Source organism: Numenius arquata, chromosome 11, assembly GCF_964106895.1.
Source record: "Numenius arquata chromosome 11, bNumArq3.hap1.1, whole genome shotgun sequence".
In the NCBI taxonomy this organism is placed as follows: Eukaryota; Metazoa; Chordata; class Aves; order Charadriiformes; family Scolopacidae; genus Numenius; species Numenius arquata.
Window position 1 is genome coordinate 38,778,917 of NC_133586.1, and position 6,547 is coordinate 38,785,463.

The window sequence follows — 6,547 nt, forward strand, 5'->3', positions numbered from 1 at the left end:
TCTTTTCCTGGATGTAGGATGATACTACCATGAACAAGACAGCCTGGCTTGAAATCAGCCTTTATTTATAGATTTGCCACTTGAATTGTGTAAATAGCTTAAGCCAAACAAGGACATCCTCTTCACCTACCCAGGGAACTCGGCTGAGCCTGGCTGGGCCATGAGGTACCCTCATCAGCTACGTACTCTGCCTCAGAGCTACCAGTGTGTCATTGCTACAGCAGGCGAGTCAAGCTTGGCACAAGCAGGGACAGGTAGAGCTGGCCTGGAGCTGCCAGATCTGGGGGACACAGAGCTCAGGCATAGCTTTTGCTGCCAGGGCTTTTGGGGAGCTGGTCCCTAGCAGCGTAGCAGGCTGAAGTCACCTTCCCTGGTGGGGCTATGGGAGGACATGTCCACCTTATTTAGGCACTCGGCGATACTGGGGCACTGCTGGGTTACTTGTCTGACAAAGACATGAAGCCAGCTGGCCTGGGTTGAGCACACCACAGAATTCAGGCATTAAATTCGGGCAGCTCCAAGTATGAACTTCAACCAACCTTGCAGGGAAGACAGCCCCACAGTCACAATTGCATTGGAGGCCTGATAGTGGTGTTGCTTAAATCAGCATTGCCCTGTCAAGAACAACATGACTTGACTTCCAGCGATAGCAGAATTGGGGCTTGGGCTTCAGTGTTTCTTGCTTGACACCTACTCCCCAAACAATGACATTTATTGAACAAAAGCTATGCAATATTAAACAGATTGTGCCAAGGGCGGTGCCTCAGCCACGTCTCCTGGGTATGTGCTTACTCACTTCTGAAAGTATCCTTATCAGAGTTGCTTGTGAGAGGATAAAGAACTAACACACAGGCCCTTGAGGAGCAGGGCCAGCTCTGGAGCTTGTGATGTCCACAGATGGAAACAACTGTGTTGTGACCACAGCTTCTAGGTCAGCTCTGCTCCTCTGAGGCTGCAGCATTAGAAACAGAGGAGTCTTCAGTTCAGCTCCTCACCTAAGAGTAGAGTGAGGGCATGGATCAGCCGTGAGAAAGGAAGAGCGGATGAGGACTCGTGTAAGGCACAGGAGATTGTAGTACACTGAGGAACAAGTACTAAGTACAGTCACAATTGCAACCCCAGTCCACATAGTCCTCCTGGGAGTTGAGGCTTTAAATACTGTTGCTTGTTCTTTGAGGGGTTGAGAAAGAGTACATGAGGCTTGACTTGTCCTCCTACCATGGAGGAAATAGGGTAGGGCATGGGCAGTGTCACCTTTGAAAATAAAGCTCAAGAAACCAGCAAAAAGTGGAGGAACAGGGCAGCCTCCGTAAGAACAGTGCTGGAAACGCATCTTGCTGAACAACTGCAGGCTGAGGTGAGGGACACCAGTACATCCTTCACAGGCAGGAGTATAATAAACAATCCTGGCAAGTCCTTGATCAGCTGCATCCCTCCACTTGCCATCAATCTCACTTTTTAGATAATGAAAAAAAAAGTACACCAAACAAAAACCTATTAATGAACTAGACTATTGTTATATCTTCTCCTTATTTTGTTGGTCAGTGCTATTGGTCACAGCAGTAGAGCTCAGCTCTACAAGAGATGCTCAGCTAAAAGCTGGCCCAATAAAATCTGAGCAGAAGGGAGCACAAGTTCCTTTACCTTATGCTTAGGCTAGGGAAACAACCCAATAAGGGCTTTGAAACACTCTGCTGCTCTGCCTTTGCTTACGCTGAACCTGTACCATTTCCTTTCTGTTCCCTTCTTCCCAAAACTGCTTGTTTCTTTTCAAAACACTTGTGTTCTACCAATTCCAGGGTTAGATGAGAAGTAAACAGGGAAAATAAGTTCAGAAGCAGCATGGACCAAGCTGACAAATCCCTAAATTAACCTACTCCAAGCAGAGAACTGTAAAAACAGCACCTCCACCCCTGGGTTGATGCCCCCTTCACAGCCCTCCAGCACTGAGCAGTTACTGAAGGGCAGGGCAGTTGAAAGACACAAGCATTTCAAAACCACAGTTGCTACATCCCTCCTTAAATCAGGTCAAACCAGCAGGTTAATTTGGGGATCTGTCAGCTTTGGGAATATCTAAATTGGAATTTTTGGGAAATAAACATTAAGGTCCAAACAGTGATGTTATGTGAGAGTTTGAGAGGCAGGTGTGTAATCCACCTTCCCTTTGCCGGAAAGAGCGATCTGTTGTGCTTGAACTCCACCTTTGTGCTCCGTCCTGCTGCTCAGCACAACACCAGAGCATCACACTGGACCACCAGTGCTGCGCTCCCTGCGACTGGTGCAGCAGCTCAGGAGAGACAGCCCAGCCAAAGCAACAGACACCAACATTACGGCACAGAGGCCAAGTGACTTAACTCACACATCTGGAATTAATTATCCTGAAAAACACACCACCTGGAGCATCTCAAGCCTCCTGCGAAATGGAATTCATACACAAAAAAAAAAAAAAAGATAAAAGTTTGTGTGGTTCCCAAGTCTGGCCACAATGTACTGACAGCACTAATCATGGCCAGAGCTTATCTCCTCTTTCACGGATTTCCCGAGCTACAGGAGAGAGATGACTGTTTCAAAAGAACTGAAGTAGAAGGCAACTGCGCTAAAAGCCATTCACACCTGCATTTGTGACACAGCAAAACTTCAGCTAATTAAGAGATCTGTAGAGAGATGTAAAGATGAAGCAACACACTAAGGACTTCACCCAAAAATGGCCTGACATGCAAAGGTCCCAGCTCATTTCATCGCAGTTTACCATCCCTGCGGCATCGGTGAACACCATTCTGGAAGCAGCCTTTGAATCCCGAAGATGCACAAGCCTGTCCCGAGCAGCTGCTTGTAACCACCCACCTGAGACCAAACAACAGCCATAAACAGGCGTAACATCATTGTGGAGAGTGACATTTTATGGACCGTGTTGTCTACTCACATTCCACCACAGTGTACAGCATATCATGCTTATTATATTAAAACTGAGATGAGGAGTAACGAACAACTTCCACGTAAGTAATATAAAAAAAAAAAAAAAAACAAAAGAGGGGAGAACCCAGGAATTTCTCCTTTCCAACTAAAAACGCACACCCATTTACATTGTTTTGTAAATGAATTTATCTTTAGAAGAACAATAAAAAATACTTAAGATATTTCTCTTCAGGACAACCATTGCACATTTGGTTTTACTTTGGAGGGGAGATACAAACACACACACACACACACACAGAGCAGGAATAGTTTCTAATTGAAAACATACATAATGCAAGTTCAGCACCTAGAGAGAATATTTATTTTCCTTGTGTCCTTGATAAACATTGTCTCAGTTTTCCAGAAGTATCCACCTCACTGGTCAAACCCCAGAGTCCCAAAAATTTTTGAAAGAAAAAAAAAAAAGCCTATGAAGTAGTGGCATTGTTTTGTCCTGTTTTCTGTATCTCTCTCCCATCTGTAAGCCATTTGTATCAAGAAAATCTTTGTTTCCAAAGCTCGACTTACTAAAGCTCATTTGTTCCAAAACACAACAGAGCCTTGATACTGTTGATACCAGGGACGGCCAAGGGCTGTGACAAACGCGCTGGGCTGGGTTTAGAGCCGCAGCACGATGCTCCTGGCTGTCCCATCCCTCTGCCAGCAGACACTGTCATCCCCCCCGCCCAGGGAGGGCAACACCAGTCACCCTCCACTCCCCAGTGGAGCTCAGGGTAAAAACATGGGGTTTGTCAACACAGACCAAGCCCTCAGCTGTGGGACAGACCCTCCCGCAAAGGGACAGGACAGACCACTGAGGATTTTACCCTCTTGACATGCCCATCCATCAGCGCTCTTTTGTAAATACTAAATCCAGATTGGAACTCCTTTTGCTATTTTTTTGGTCCTTGTTAAAAAAATAAATGAGGGTACAGATAGTTCCTCAAACTTGTTCTTAATCAGGACAGGACTAGCAACAAAGCCAGAGCACTTTCTTTTAATTCTTCAATCTTATTGATACCTCAGAATACAGCAGTGGCATTAAAACTCCCCCAGTTTAATCCACTCATTTAAGCATAGGAAGAGAGGCAGCTGCTGTTAAAAGGACAAAACTTATCTCCCTTTAGCTTCAAATAAGCATCTCTAAAACAGGCTTTTGAAATAGTTCCTATTCAGTTGGCTTAGTCTTCTTCCTTGCTTAGGTGGGTGCTAAAATATCAGCATCTCACAGGAGATAAACGGGAAAGCATTCACAGGGTAAGAATTAATCACTGGAGTCAAGGTAAGAAGGAAGAGCAAAGTGCTCTCTGAGAACCTCTACTGGTTCATTAACAACACAAGCCTGAAAGAAAATAATGAGAAAAAGCAATGCTTATTCATTCTTATGCTACCCTCCCCTCAGGAAAAGAGGAGGGACTAGAGAAATACAGAATATAAAGAGTGGTACCCATACTTAGAACGTAAACTTCAAGAACAAACTAGCTTAATCATAAAGTGCTTAGACGTCTTCTCCCCACCCACCTTAAAAAGGTACCTCCCTGTATTTTCTATATGAATTTATAAAATATACATATATATAAATATATACATACACAAAATTGGTATGGCCTTACTCTCCATTTAAGGCTATTTTGCTACATCGGTCAGAGTGCAAAGCAACTGCTTCCTTAAAAGCAGCATTTTTACATCATGATGAAATAAACCTGTAACTTCAACAATTTGCATGACCACACAGGAAACAGTGGCAGATTATTTTTCTGGCTCATAAAAAAAAAAAAATTTTAAAAACAGAAGTTCTATTTCAGCAGTTTGAAGATGGAATGTAAAGTTTCTGCTGTTATATGTATATAAAATACATTTATTGAATCATACATTCATGCTGATTCCAATAAAAAAAAAATAAAGATTTTTCTGAAATTCTCTCCATGGATTTTTAGTGCCAGAGGTTCCACGCTGGAGCCAAGGTAACATTTCATGAAAGTAAGGCAAGTTTTACTGTTAAGCCTTTTACTCTGAAGAATAATCTCTCCCATCTGTGACCTCCCGAGCTCCACCCCAGAGAGGAATTCCTACAACAGCAGCAGCACAGAGAGCCACAGCATTCGGACTCCTGAACTGCGCTCCTTGTTCCAGACTCCTGCCAGGCAGACACAGCCAGCCTGCCCTGCCCAGACTTCCAGATCAAGTCCAGGCAGCAGAGGGAAGTTTTCCACTAGTGAGATCAGAGGGACGCATCACACCTCTAGTCTGTGTAAAACATGTAAGTCACTCTGGTCTTTCACAGAGTAATGACAGGTGCCCAAAGAGAAAATTCCATTTGTGTTGGCTTCGCAATACCCTGGATTTTAAAAGCCAGACACAAACTGAACACTCTACAGAGCCAAACTCTATCTTTAAATTCTCATGCAAGCTGGAAAAGGTCCTGGCAAGGAGCTTTGTTGTTTGGGCCTACAGTCCATTAAAAAAAAAAAAAAATAGGTATTTTATGTACCATTTTGCAAGCTAGGACATGGCATTATTTATACATAGCCTTAAAATTCTTTGGTAGATTAACTGACCTTGGTGGAGACACCCAAAATGACATTTCAGAATGCTAAAGGACTGCCACTCACACTGAATCTCAAAGATGGACACGATAAAGTATTTTTTCCTTCTGCAGTCAGGTGCTTTGTCAAGTTTGAAATATCATCAGTGGAACAGCAGATCCCCCTTGGCTTGGCAAGTGGCATTTTGTGACAGAAAATAGAAGGGCAACATCCTGCCCTCCCAATCTATTCTGAGAACACACCATTACTCTAAATCTGCTGTCTTTAAGGAAACGGTGGAGTTTGAAAGCATTTTACTCAATTGTTTCATGTCTCATAACTAGATAAGCTATTAACAACCCCCCTCTCCCCATCCTCCACACAGAATGCAAACAAGATTATCAAGACCTTAGGAGAGCAGTTTTTCAGGTTACCAGCCAGGGTAAGAATGGTACTGCTGGGAAATGAAATAATCACCGAGATAATTACTTCTTGCTAACGCACGCACAAGTTAGGAAAACTGCTGGTGCGCCATGTACTCTTACCCCCAGGCAGTAGCGTGTAAAGAATTAGAAATGACTAAAAAAAACCCACTATTTTGTTCAAAAAGATGATGTCCCTCCAAGAGACACAGAATCAGCAGGTGCCTAGATCAACCCCAAATCTTTATCCCTCCACCCAGAGCCACCCTTTTCACCAAGGAAAGAGGAGTCCCAGGTCTGAAGGACAATGCTCCCACACGACACTGCTGAAGAATGTTTCTCATTCGGATTCAAGTCAGAGCTCGCTGTTACCACACCGCATGTCAGCACAGGCTGTTTCCTACACCAGGAGCTCTGCAAAGCTCTGCTTCCAACAGCACACTCACCACCGCCACGCTTGCCTCTCTGTGGCTAGTGCACACCCAGGACACTAGAGCTTCAGCTCTGAGCTAATTTTTTTTTTTCTTGGGAAAAAAAAACACAACCAAACCTAGAGAGGGCCCTGCAGAGCAAGGAAGTGATCCTGCCTGAATCCTCAGTTGCAGAGTAAACACCTGCAGTCCTGAGCAAACAAAACTTCCATTT